The sequence below is a fragment of the Muscardinus avellanarius genome (genome assembly GCF_963383645.1).
Source record: "Muscardinus avellanarius genome assembly, chromosome: 5".
Taxonomy (NCBI): domain Eukaryota; kingdom Metazoa; phylum Chordata; class Mammalia; order Rodentia; family Gliridae; genus Muscardinus; species Muscardinus avellanarius.
In genome coordinates this window covers 36,462,037-36,475,453 of record NC_137790.1, presented here as the reverse complement: position 1 = coordinate 36,475,453, position 13,417 = coordinate 36,462,037, and the positions used below count along the sequence as shown (strand labels likewise).

Here is a 13,417-nt window from a genome sequence, read left to right as displayed (position 1 = left end):
ATATATCAAAGAAATCTCACCTCTTTCACATACTGTTTTTATCTTGCATCACTAACATGATTAAAACTTTTTAATAACTTGTATTGTACTTAGAAAAAAATCCTAAATTGCTTTCCAAGACCTAAAATATTTTAAAGAAACTGGCCCCTGCTTACCTCATCTACTTATCATGCCCCAAACCCACTTCCACTCTCCAAAAGCTTACCTTCCCTCTGTCCCTTTAAAAGCCAAATACCCCCCTATACCACCATCACTGCCATTGCTTCTACCTGGAACGCTTGACTCCCAGAGTGTCAAAGAGCGAGTGTGTCCTCATTTGGTTGAGGTAGGATAGGAAAAATAAAAGCACTACATATAAAGGAGACAAACAGGAAAGTAAAGGGAGAAAATGAAGACTATAACTTTAAATCAAAAAATTCCATCACAATTCTTGTCTTCACTTTGAAGGTCTATTTCCCTTTAGACCTATCTTCCTAAAAGATTCAGTAAATCTTTTTTGTTTAACCTTCTATTCCTTAAGCCTTTGTTAATCAGCATAGGACATTTATTCCAGGCAGCTTCTCTACCACCACCACATTGATCACTAGAACTAATTTAAAAAGGTGCCAATAATGTATCTGATGATACACACAGGACAGATCAGAAGCCCAGCAGGTGAATTGGCAGGCGATACCCAGGTATTAGGTGGCCACATGTATCCTAGGTTCACACACACAAGGGAAAGTGCTTTCGAGATGGCAATGATAAAATTGTCTCCATCCATCCTAGCAGTAACCCACTTGAGCTTCAAATAATCACTGCCATACCACATTTTAAATGACACAACTCCCTCTAACAGTGGGAATAAGAAACCAAGGAAATTACGATCCCTCAAGGACCATGAAAGTTCTAATTTTCCCTTTACTAATGTTACATAAAATCCTGATTACAAAACTATTCAGCAATTTAATCTCACCCTCCATACAATCAGATGGTTCTTCCAGCAAGGGCAAAAGCCAAAGATAAAGATATAGTCCCTTTGCACACCAGAGGTCCTTGACATAATAGATGTCCACAGGCTGAAATATTATGGCTGCAGTCTTCAAAGAGAGAACACAACTAGTCAATTTCTGAGAGTCTTTTTTGCATGAAGAAGACTCAAGAGCAGCTGGCAGCAAGGCCCCAGCCCTCCTGCTAACTTTCAGGACTACCTACTTCATCATCAAGTCTGAGAGGCTGAAGCCCATCAGCAGCAGCTCTGCTTCAGCTCCGATGGCTGTCTCTGGAGCTTGAAGCCCTTACTGCCAGATGGCAGGTTGGGGTCGATAGAATTCTTAGGCTAATTTTTATAAAGAATTCATTTATGTTTATTACATTTGATTTTTTATTGCACACACACACACAAAAATCGCATGAATTGAGTCAGCTTAGTCCTTAGTATTTCTCTCCATGCCCTCTCTGACATTGATAAGATCACACTTATTTCCTGCAATGGCAACTACAATGTTAGTTGGGCCATGCTGTCGAAGCTCTTTCACCCAGTTCAGTGCTGAAAATGTCTCTTGTGATACTATAAACAATGATGGCTGCAATACATTGGTGCTATGGCATGCAATTGTTCTTGTCCAGGTGTATCTCAAATTAGGATTTTATGTAGCTTATTTTAGTACTGCACAGTCTTGGTCATAAAAGATGCCTCTATTGTTGGGTTGATGTTGAGATCAAAACTGTCTTCCATTCACATACTGCCACATGATATATGATTTTCCTACACCTGTGAATATACACTTTGAATTCCCTTAGCGCCCTGGCCCGGGAGCCAGGGGCAAGCCACAACCCTAAAATAGGAAGGAGAGGCCCAGGTTATCACAAAAACCCAGCCTAGGGAGCACCTTCACCACCTTGGCCAGCCAACCCCCACGGGGCACACAGAGGCAGAGGCAGAGGCTGGCCTGCAGCCCCGCAGAGCAGCCTCAGCAGCCTGCCACTGCAGCTGGGGGCAAGGTTCAGTAAATCTTAAAGCACCATATGTTCACTTAACTGTGCATACATATGTTGTTGACCTATAGAATATATTTTTAGGCTGATCAAAAAAGTTTATAGTCTATTTAGTTCATTTGCTCATTCAAAATGGCCGATAAATGTATGAAAAATGTTCAACATCATTATCAATCAGAAAGAAGCAAATCAAAGCCACCTAACTCCAACTAGAATGGTCATCATTCAAACCTCAAATAGTAACAAATGCTGGCAAGGGTGTGGAGAAGTGAGAACTCTACTACATTGTTGGTGGGAAATTTGGGAAATGGTATAGAGGATACTCAGAAGAATGTAAACAAACCTACCATATGATCCAGTGATACCACTTCTGGGTATCTACCCAAAAGAATGGAAACCAAACTACCAAACTAATGCATGTGTATCTATGTTCATAGGCACACAATTCACAATTGCCAAACTACGGAACCAGCCAAATGTCCATTAACAAATTAATGAATTACAAAACTATGGGATATGTATACATGGAGTTTTGCTCAAAGAACAAAATTACATCATTTTCAGGGAAGGATCTGGAGAATATTATGCTAAGTGAGATTAGTCAGTTATAAAAAGTAAAAAATGTAAAAAATCAGATGCTCTCCCTAATATGTAGAAGCTAGGGAGAAAATGGGTCATAGGAGGACCTTGAAGAAGGAGACACCATAGATGAGCAAATAAGGCAACCTAACTGAGGGATGTGCATTCACAAACATATCAAACACAATTGCTAAGCCAAACATGAAGGAAGAGAGGAGGGAATGGGGTGAGAATTAGGAAAGGGTTAAATAAATAATGTGTGCATGTATGCCTCTACCATCTTGTACACCATTAAGATGTAATGGTTACAAAGCAACAATGAAAAAAATTCTAGAGAAAGATGCTCAAACCCAATGATGTGGGTACTGACCATGTGCTATCCATGGAGAGAAATTAGACCATTGTCAAATGCTCTGTGTTCCATAATCAAAGAAATCCAACTCATTAGGCTAACTGTCCCCTAAGTTATTCATTTGTGAAGTTTCCTTTAAAAGAGGAGCCCGCCAGGCGTAGTGGCGCACGCTTGTAATCCCCACGTTTGGGAAGCAGAAACAGGAGGATCGCGCTGGTTCGGAGCCAGCTGCCTGTGCTGGCTTAGGAGACCCTGTTTCCAAATAAAATATAAAATAAGTCTGGGAGTGGAGCCCAGAGGTAGAAGGGCTTCCAGGAACCCCAGTACCACCAAAAAAATAAAAATAAAAATAAATAATAAAAAAAGAGGAGCCCTGCACTCCCAAAGCTTGATCTCTTGCTCTCTTACTCTGGAAATGGCCTGCATTCTCTCTTAAATATATGTTTCTTTTCTAAATAAACCTCTGTCTATGTCTGACTGGCTCATGCTGAAATTCTTTTCTGTCATATAAGCCAAGAACTCCACAGATCCTGAGTTGAAGAACTGACCCTTCTCCCATGACAAGGTCACATCATATATCATCTTCTTTGAAAGGATTTCTGAGCTATAAGAGGCCTTGTATTAGTTCTAGATGCATAACAAGTTATCCCAAAATACAGTGGTTTAAAATACTTATAATTATGAGCTGGGCATGGTGGCGCACGCTTGTAACCCCAGCATTCTGGAGGCTGAGACCAGAGGATCCTGGTTCGTGGACAGCCTCATCTACTTAGTGAAGCCCTCTGCAACCTAGTGAGACCCTGTTTCAAAATAAAGAATAATAATCAGGGCTGGGGATGGAGTTCAGAGGTCGAATGCCCCTGGGTTCCATCCCCAGACCCGCAATAAATTAATTAATTAATTAATTAACAAATAAATAAATAAAATATTTATAATTATAATTCTTTTACCTTTACTATCAGGAATTCAGGAAAGGCTTAGTTCTAACCTGGGATATCCTATGAAGTTATAGTCTCATATCACCTGTGCCTACAGTTATCCAAAGGCCTGACTGCTGCCAGTGCTCTATACCCACACTGGCTCACCTACATGGTCATCAAGTTTAGAAGATCCAGTTGGATTCTCTCCACATGGATCTCTCCAAATTACTCTGTCTCACCACATGAGGTTTGGTCTCCCCTAGGGCAAACAGCCAACAGAGGAAGGTGAAAACCTATATTTTTATGGTATAATTTCAGAGGCCATACATTATATTCTACTGATTTTACCAGCAAGCCATGATTGAATGTGGGAAAGTTATCCAGAAGAAAGTGAATACAGGGAGGGTAGGTCACCTTGAAGCTCGCCAAAAGCCTCAAACTCAACCACAACCTCTCTCAATCCTGTGTGTGTACTTAACATTTTGTTATCATACTTATACTTTAAATTTAGTTTATGTACTTACTTCTTTGCACTTTTACTGTCTTCACACATAGAATGCAATCCAAACATGTTTAATAAATTAGTGAATTTATTAAGCATCAGTCATGCACCCAGTGCTATGCTAAGTACTGAGGTTACATCTGAATAAAACAGGTCTGTGTTCAAGGTTATGATAGTATAATAGAGAAAAATATAAGTAAAGAGGCAAGAAAATCACGGTAAAAAATTACTATGAAAAATCTCTGTTGTGGAGTACAGAAAAGAAGTGTCATTGAAAGAATGATTATGGATACACAGAGGAAGTTTTCTGGGAAAGGATATGCATTTACAAAGGCACAGGAGCAATAAACAGTAAAATCAGCCAATAACTGGATCCTCTGAAGCATGGGGCATATATAAAGGGAATTGTCAGGAAATAAGACTACAAGGATAGAGTAAGAAGAGGCTCTGAATGAGTTTATGTACCATTCAACATGACCACTGTGGCTAGACTACAGAGGAGTGGTTAATGAGTAGCAGGCCTGGCAGGAGGAACACCAGTGAAGAGGTGTTCAGTGCTATAGTGCTATACCAAATAAGCCTAAGCTCCTTGCTTCATCGCAACAGAAGTCTCTTTTTCATTTAAAGTTCCAAATAGGTATTCCTTCTTGGTGGGTGGACCATCACAACTTGGGGAGTCAAGGCTATGCTATATTTCTTTGTCTCTATTTAAGATTTAAGATTAGTTTTAGGTTTTGCTATCCATGCATACTAGCATAAGTTCCTAGTTAGAACTTTGTCACACGGGAAACAGGAACTATTAGATCCATGTTAATGATATATCATATTTTTGATATGTTTAGGCAGATGTGTCCATTTTGGAGCAAATAATTATTCAGAAAATCTCTTACCATAGCAAAGGTAGCTGCTCCCTGTGTATTCCATTTCTATTGTATGGTTTTAGAAGTTTTTGCAGCATTTGACTTCGAATTTCCTTTTTCAGCTATCTTAATGATTAATGAGCTACTTTATCCTTTAATAAATCACTTTCTGCTTTCATTAGCTAGGGTGTATTTGGTTGTCTGTTACTAAAAACTCTGACTATTATATAGATACCACTAAACAATCTATATCAGCCAAAACAATGCCTAAGCAGTCCCAGGTGAACTAGCACCTACATGCGCACCTTGCAAATACATTGCTATATGGTAACGTCTATCTCATCTGTGAAGAGCAGTTCCAACAGAAACTTTCATCATCCCCTTCTTTCTCTCTGTTGTGGATTTGGGATTTCTCAGATCAAGAGATACTTCTTGTCATTCTACTTTTCCAATTCACAGAATAGTCGTAGAGTGAAATTTAACAAGAGGACCATGAATAACATGTGATCATTCCATGCATCCAGGTTCCCCCATTTTTGGACATAGTTCTTATCAGGAAAGGAGTGAATCCCAAATTCAGACACTGTCTCACTTCTCCACCCTTTTTTATTTCTTCACTTTGTGGTAGTAGAACTTTCTGTCTGCTTTTTCTTGGGGGGGAAGGGTGGTACTGGGGTTCCTGGAAGCCCTTCTACCTCCGGGCTACACTCCCAGACCTATTTTATACTTTTTTATTTTTGGAAACAGAATCTCTTAAGCCAGCACGGCTGGCTTCGAACCTGCGCGATCCTCCTGTCTCCACCTCCCAAGCGCAGGGATTACAAGCGTGCGCCACCACGCCTGGCTTTTCTGTCTGCTTTAATCCAATTTTCCAGGAACATCCAAATTAAGTTTTGTTCTGAAATGTAGATTCATGTACTTTAGCACTTGGAAGTTATTGTTAGAGCTTATATCTTCATAGAAAGATCCAAACTGAGAAAAAAATAAACCTAGTATATAAGTATCTAGTACTCTCAAGGAAGGCACAAGTAGGAAGTGAAGTATAAATAGCAAGGGAGGAAATATTTTCACCCAACTTTTCTTTCTAATTTTTTAGTCCTTATCAGTCCTGAAAGTCTCTAGAAAAATCTCAAAAGTCTCATGTCTTTTCGTAACACACCTGATGCCAGACTATGTGAAGAAGTTAAACAGTAGCATCTGGTCTACTGCTTCCTGGAATGATGGTTTAAAGTGTACATAGAAAGGTCCTGGCCTCCTTGTTTCTGCCCAGTGGGTTAGCTGTTTTTTAGTTTTGGTTCTTCCCACCTTAAAACACTGCTTCCAGAGCCACAACATGCATAAAAGAGGCAGACAAAGATTTCTGGGGATGAAAATGACAGAGGATTGTAGTATCATACAGCTCTAGGAAGCATTTGGTAGAACATAATGAAGAAGAGTGAAACCTCACATAGAATTCAATTGATAAAGACTCAGCACTTAAAGACTGCTTTGAAGCTGCATATCATAAAATACCAGTGTAATGGGATGCCTGAATGCCTGGTGAGGCAGGGCTTTAATTTGTTTTACTGAGCAGAGTACCAGCTGCTTCTCCATTTAGTCAGAGGTAAAAAAGCCATCTTAAAACTGATCTTCTCTACTCTGTGCAGTTACACAGATATTCAAATGTGGGGAATAAAATCACTCCTAAATGAACAAATCTTCAGTTAGTTTACCAGGCTGCACCTAACTCTTGGAAATCAGAGCACCAGAATTGGGTTCCTCAATTTGCATAAGAAATTGTTGGCAAATGAAAAAGGTAAAATCTCCACCACTTTTCCTTGAGATTAAAAATAAATAAAAGCCATTTAATAAAAAATGATAGCCAGCAGACAGGAGGATCACACAGTTTTGAAGCCAGCCTCAGCTACTGAGTGAGGATCTCAGCAACTTAGCAAGACCCTGTTTCCAAATAAAATATAAAATAGGTCTGGGAGTATAGCCCAGAGGTAGAAAGCCTCTGGGTTCTACCCCCCAGTACCACCAAAAAAAAAAAAAAAAAAAAAAAAAAAAAAAAAGATAACCCTGACTAAAATCTGCTGACATCTAAGAGCCTTAAGGGGAATTCACTGGGAGGGAAGGGAGTATATAGGGTTGACCTAAACCGAATGAGATTTACTAAAGTGGTAAACCCATGATTATCCTGGTTTATGACTGCAGAAACAATTTTAAGATGCTATGATCTTGGAGCTTGCTTACATATGCAGAAATATCAGAGTTTGTAAAAGGATCTAAACTACTTAATGTATCATCACTAGAAAACCATTAATATTCATTAGAAATCTTTTGGTAGTAAAGGTAATTGGAATCATTTTTTGTTTGTTTGTTTTTGTTTTTCTTTTTGTTTTTGTTTTGGTGCTACTGCGGTTCCTGGAAGCCCTTCTACCTCGGGGGTACACTCCCAGACCTATTTTATATTTTTTTATTTGGAAACAGGGTCTCTTAAACAAGCATGGCTGGCTCCGAACCAGCGCTGATCCTCCTGTCTCCGCCTCCCAAGCTCCGGGATTATAAGCGTGCGCCACCATGCCCAGCTAATTGGAATCTTTTGTAGTCTCATGGCTTTCAGAACAGGATTGAGTTGTGACAGTCCCAGGTCAATTCTTGCATATTCAAAGTCTTTCGTGTGGTGTCTTGCCCAGGTGAAGAAAAGAATAATTACATCACATATATAAAAGGAAGGGGGGAGATGAGATAAGATCAAAATATAAAGAAAGGAGATAAACAGGGAAGGAAAGAGGTACCATAGCCTTAAATATAAAAATTTAATGATTGTCCTCACCTTCATCCTGCCTCCAAGCCTGACTTTTTCAAGGATCCAGTAAATCTTTGACTACTGTTAACTTCAGTCAATTGGCACATATATATTTTGTTAATTTATGAAATGCATTTTTAAGCTGGTAAAAGAATTCTAGAGAAAATATTGTTCAAGGTCCAATCATATGGGTATAGTAAGTGCTACCCATTCACCAGATATTAGGCTGAAGACTCTGAGAAGAACCAGACCACCATCACTGCTCTGTGAGCCATGAACAAAGGAAATGAGCTCACTACCCTCAAAGCATTTTAAAAATGTTTATGTAAAACAAGAGTCATGCCCTCTCAGAGTTGCTCTCTCTATTCTGCCTCTCCCCTGTATGCCTCTCTAGCTTTCCGTGACTGCTGCTCTTTTTCACTTCCTCTCCCTCTTTTTTACTTTCTCCCCCATTTCCTTAAGAGAGGGTCCACATTCTTTGAAAGTGTATCTGTTGTTCCTTTAAATAAATCCATCCATAGCTCTACTGTTGGTCTTGGACATTCTTTTCCATGTGCAGTGGACACTGCACATTTCTGGCCTTGTTTGTACTTATGTACAGACTGCTCAAGATTATGTTGTTGAAATATATTGTATAAGATAATGCTAATGACAAAGTAAAAATTGCAAACCAGAACCTAGATCTAGGGGAAGGGCTGAAATAGTCATATTTGGTACCTATTTCAGTGTTTTATGGTGTAGTGAGGGTTTAGGAAACTTGGTGTCGTACACAAATACTAAGGTAGCACACCTTTTGGTAGCTCTTTGTCTCCATCCTTTACATAACCTCTCCCTCTTGAGTATATGTGGAACATTTGACTTCTTTCTAATTAATAATATATAGCAGTGCTGAAGCAAGTACATATATAAAGAAACTGGAACAATACAGAAAAGATTAGCATGGACTTTGCTCAATGATGGCACACAAATTCATGAAGCATTCCATACTTTATAAAGAGCATTTATGCCTCAAAAAATAAAAAAATAAAATAAATTAGTGTATAGAAAGGCAGTGGGATGTTACTCTTGTGATAATATTGTGTTACATAAGACTGAGTTGCTGGGAGAAATTCTCCCTGCTGGTTGATGAAGAAGCAGCCCAGGTTTGAGGAAGTCTACATGGCAAAGAACTGGAGGTGTCCTGTAGAGACTACAAACATCTTTTAGAACCTGAAGGTGTTTTTCAGACAACAGCTAGAAAATGAATTTAGCCAACAAGCTTAATGAGCTTCCAAGTGGATTCCTCCCCAGTCTAGCTTGCAAATGAAAATAGAGCCCAGAGGACACCACAATTGTAGCCTTATGAAACCCTGAGGAGGAGCCAGTTAAACTATATCCAGAGTCTTCACCCACAGAAACTATGAGATCAAAAATTCACTGGGTATGGTGGAACACACCTGTAATTCCAGTCATTGGGAGGCTGAGACAGGAGAATGGCAGATTCGAAACCAGCATCAGCAATTTAGTGAAGCCCTCAACAATTTAGTGAGATCCTATTTCAAATTAAAAACAAAAATTTGTGGGTTGAGTGTATAACTCAGTAGAATGCCTCTCAGTTCAATCAATCCTCAGCAACCCTCAGTAACAATAAAAAAGGAAGAAAAAAAATCCCCATGGTTTTAAATCACTAATTTAAAGTAATTTTAATAAATAACTATACTGTTACATTTAATGAAATGCCATTGAAAATTTTCCCAGCCTGGCAAGCTCCACCTTGGACTGGCAGATGATCTGTGATAGAATTAAAAAATGTAACTCTGTAGTACACAATGTATCTGAGTGCTCCTTTGGTTTTTAATCAGTTCCCAAAACTCCAAGGAACTCAGTCATGTCTCCTCCTTTAGCATCAGGAAAAACACAGCCCCTGGAGTTATGACGAACAGCAGTGAAGCCTAAGTAAAGGGAAATGTTGAAACAGCAATGGAGAAATGTCTTACCTAAGTTCAGTCCCTATATCTTATAGTTAAAAATTCTGTAGCAACCCCCAAATGTTTGTTGTGCCTAAGCATCTCACTTGACACTATGTTGTTTATAATGGAAACTTTAAGTGGTGTGGGGACAAGGAGCAGGTAGTCAGTCGAAAATATGGGCCCATTGTTGAGGAAGTCTACAAGGTAAGGAACTGGAGGTAACCTCAAGGGACTACAATTTATTCTTGGACCTGAAGGTGCTCTCCAGAAGCCAGCATCAGTCATAGCTGCAAAGAAGAAATACTGACCTACCAAGTATATACCCTTTATATACAATTTATATATGATTAATTGTATATAGTTTCATCATGTTGTTTTAATTTTTATTGTCTACAAGAATTAATTTTTTCCCAACAGCTCTGTAATATACAATCATGAGTAGGTCATCTCAAGACCTCAGGGTAAGAACATATCTTGTATCTATGTCATTCAAGAGGAACCCACCCCTACTCCCATACACTCATTTATTTACTAAACTTCTGAGAAATTTTTGGGAAAACCTTTTTCCTCTTCAATTATTTTCCTTCTCCCTCTACCAACTTAGGCTATAAAGAAAAAACAAACCAACTAAGACTAGAACTGTCTCTTAGGGTCCTGACCACTTTAGCATTTGTTGCTATACCTATAAAGGTTGTCAAGAACCCAATCAGGCAAGGAGTTCACTACTCAGAACAAAAATCTGACAACCCTCTTGAGTTTTAGGGATAAGCTGAGCAACGAAACTTCTCACATCTTCCAAGTTTACGTGGTAAGAACAAAAGCCAAGTTAATTTAACACTGGTAGAACATCTTATCACTTCATCCCAAGTCAAATATCCTCTCTAGATATTTTTATAGATGCCTTAAGTGGTGAACAATACATCCTCAGTAGCATTAACATTGTGGTATTCGGAATGTCAAAACATAAATAATATGAACAGTAATATCAATAATACTGTTAGCTCTGCCTAAATGTGCCACAGTTACAAATGTTTTAAGGAAAAGTGAAGAAAAGGATGGTTTTATTAAAAACAGTAGAGATTACATTCACAAACATCAAAGTCAATCACTAAGCCAAACATGAGAAAAGGAGGGAGGGAATGGGAATTGGGGAAGTGCTAATTGGGTAATGTGTGCATGTATGCCTCTACCATCTTGTACTCCATTAAGATGTACAACTACAATGCACCAATGAAAATTAAAAAAAAACCGTAGATGGCAATAAGAAATAAAAATAGGTAAATTTTCGGAGCTAAAAAGTGGAAGAGAAAGAAAACATTCAACCTCAACAACTCTATATATTGCTGTTGTATCATTACCTAGTCTTTGACCTCTTGAGCTGATTCCCAAGCACCAAGCATAATGACTGCCCTTTGGGATATAGGTTAGTAACTGTTCTACTCCCCAGTCCTCAAGGGTAGAGAAGTCTGATTATTTTGCTATTAGGTGGTGATTTTCTGTTTCACCAAGCTGGATTTCTGAGAACTTTTTTTTTCTGAATTCATTTTTGTCCCAAAGGAAACATTGCTTTTCAAGGTGATTCAATTCGACTAGGCTGCACAGATTTTGTGGCATTATTGGATTAAATAGGCTTTATGGGCTTACCTTGAGAACCCGGACACCATTTATAACATATCTATGGGGAAAATGCATTTCAAGTTCTAAACTACCAGATCTACAAAAATCTCATTAGTAAACCAGTAATGCCCTTTCTTTTCTTTTCCTCTCCTTTGCCTGTGAAAGAAGCAACCACACTGGTATGAACTACATTCTTTTAACTACCTTCTTTTATCAGTTGGAATGCTTTTGTCTGTAAGTAACAGACGACCCTGCTAAATGCGGCTTAAACAATAAGGACATTTATTATGACATTCAGCAGAAATCCAGAGAGAAAGAGATCTAAAAAATGGCTCAGCCGCCTAACAATGCCTCAAAGTACCTAAGCTCTTTCTAACCTTGGGCTTTGCCAGACTGTGCATGTCATCCATCTTCCTCATCCCTGACCCCTGGGCAGCAGCAGCTCTAGGCATCAAATCCTCATCACAACATCCAAAGGCAGGAAATGAAAGGGACCCAGGTGTTTTCTCCTCATGCATATTTCTTTTGTCAGGAAGAAACCTTTCCCAGAAGTCCTACAACAAATTTTTCTCTCAGGTCCTATTGGCCAGAATTCAGTTCAGATGCAAACTCCAAATGAATTCTTGGTGAAGGAAGAATTATAACCTATACCTTTCACGGCTCATACCTTGGGCTGACATTCCTCTTTGCTGTGCATATTTCCCCAAAACTTGTTAAAATTAGGATTCGATTAAGAAAAGAAGACTGGCTGCTGGGAGGTAGCCAAGAGCATATGTCACAGTGTAATTTTACCCCTCTTTATTTCCTCTTTCTTAAGAGGTTTACTCTAGACCAGTAACATATGGCACCAGGCTGTAAGATGAGACTCTAATGGGACACAAAACACATTAACAAAATGCATGCTAAATTACAATGCTATGGTTGTGCTACAAACGTGATGCTGTGAAATTATATTCCTGCCTAGATGGTATAAATAGTGCAGTGTCAGTTTGGATTTTAGAGTGATTCATTGGGCTTAAAGACAGAAAGTATAGAATGCTCCCTAGTGCTAACAAGGCTTGCTTTTCACTGACCTATGTCCAATGAGCCCAAAGAGAAGCCACATGGCATTCACATATAAACCAGAATGTTAGTTAATATGCCACTGACTATACATTCAAATTATGGCAGCTTTTCAATGATTAGTGACACAGAAAATCTTTGTCCAGGGACTATTAGGAATAGCTTTTTGAAAGCAATATCCTCTGAATTAGAGCCAAACACAAACAAAACACAATCACCAAAAATTTTATTTGTTCAGTAATACTCTCAGATAATCTGTTTAGAAAAGATCATACTCCTTTTGTAAATGCTCAGACTCTTTTGTCACATGGTCATGTGAGATTAATTCACAATCTAGAAATAGTAACTTAAATCATCTTCATTTCAGAAGAATGTTACAACTTCTGCCATATACCCTGTGAAGGAGAATGGTGCTCCACCAGCCCTATTCCTAAAATAATTAGCCATACACTGGGTTACAACTGAACTCAATTATCTCTGTCTAAAACCAAAGCCGTAACATTTAAATACACAAAACAATGAATTCAACAATCTTCCTGGGAATACAGGGTGGTCCACAGAGAAGAGGATGTTCCTTCCACAACCATATTCCCATGTGGAATTTCATGACAAGATCTGGGTTTCAGAGAGGTTCATCATTGATATCACCTCTCTCCTTCTTATGTGTCATGGAGTAATAATTCTAACTGCATGCTATCATGACTTTTTGTTTTACTTAGTTCTCTTCCTTTTGGTAATTTGGGAGAGTGAAAACTTGAAGCCCCACAATTCTGTGTTGAATATCAATAGTATTTTTGTCCCAAACATT

At 38.7% G+C, this 13,417-nt stretch overlaps 1 pseudogene across 1 annotated transcript; it reads right to left on the bottom strand.

Annotated features, from left to right (window-relative positions):
* Nucleotides 1-1,225: 1,225 nt before the first annotated feature.
* Nucleotides 1,226-12,065, bottom strand: LOC308263464 (ras-related protein Rab-22A-like; annotated as a pseudogene). The gene is made up of 3 exons: nucleotides 11,925-12,065; nucleotides 9,067-9,214; nucleotides 1,226-1,753 (listed from the first exon to the last, which is right to left on the bottom strand). The product of its transcript is annotated as a ras-related protein Rab-22A-like (transcript).
* Nucleotides 12,066-13,417: the final 1,352 nt, after the last annotated feature.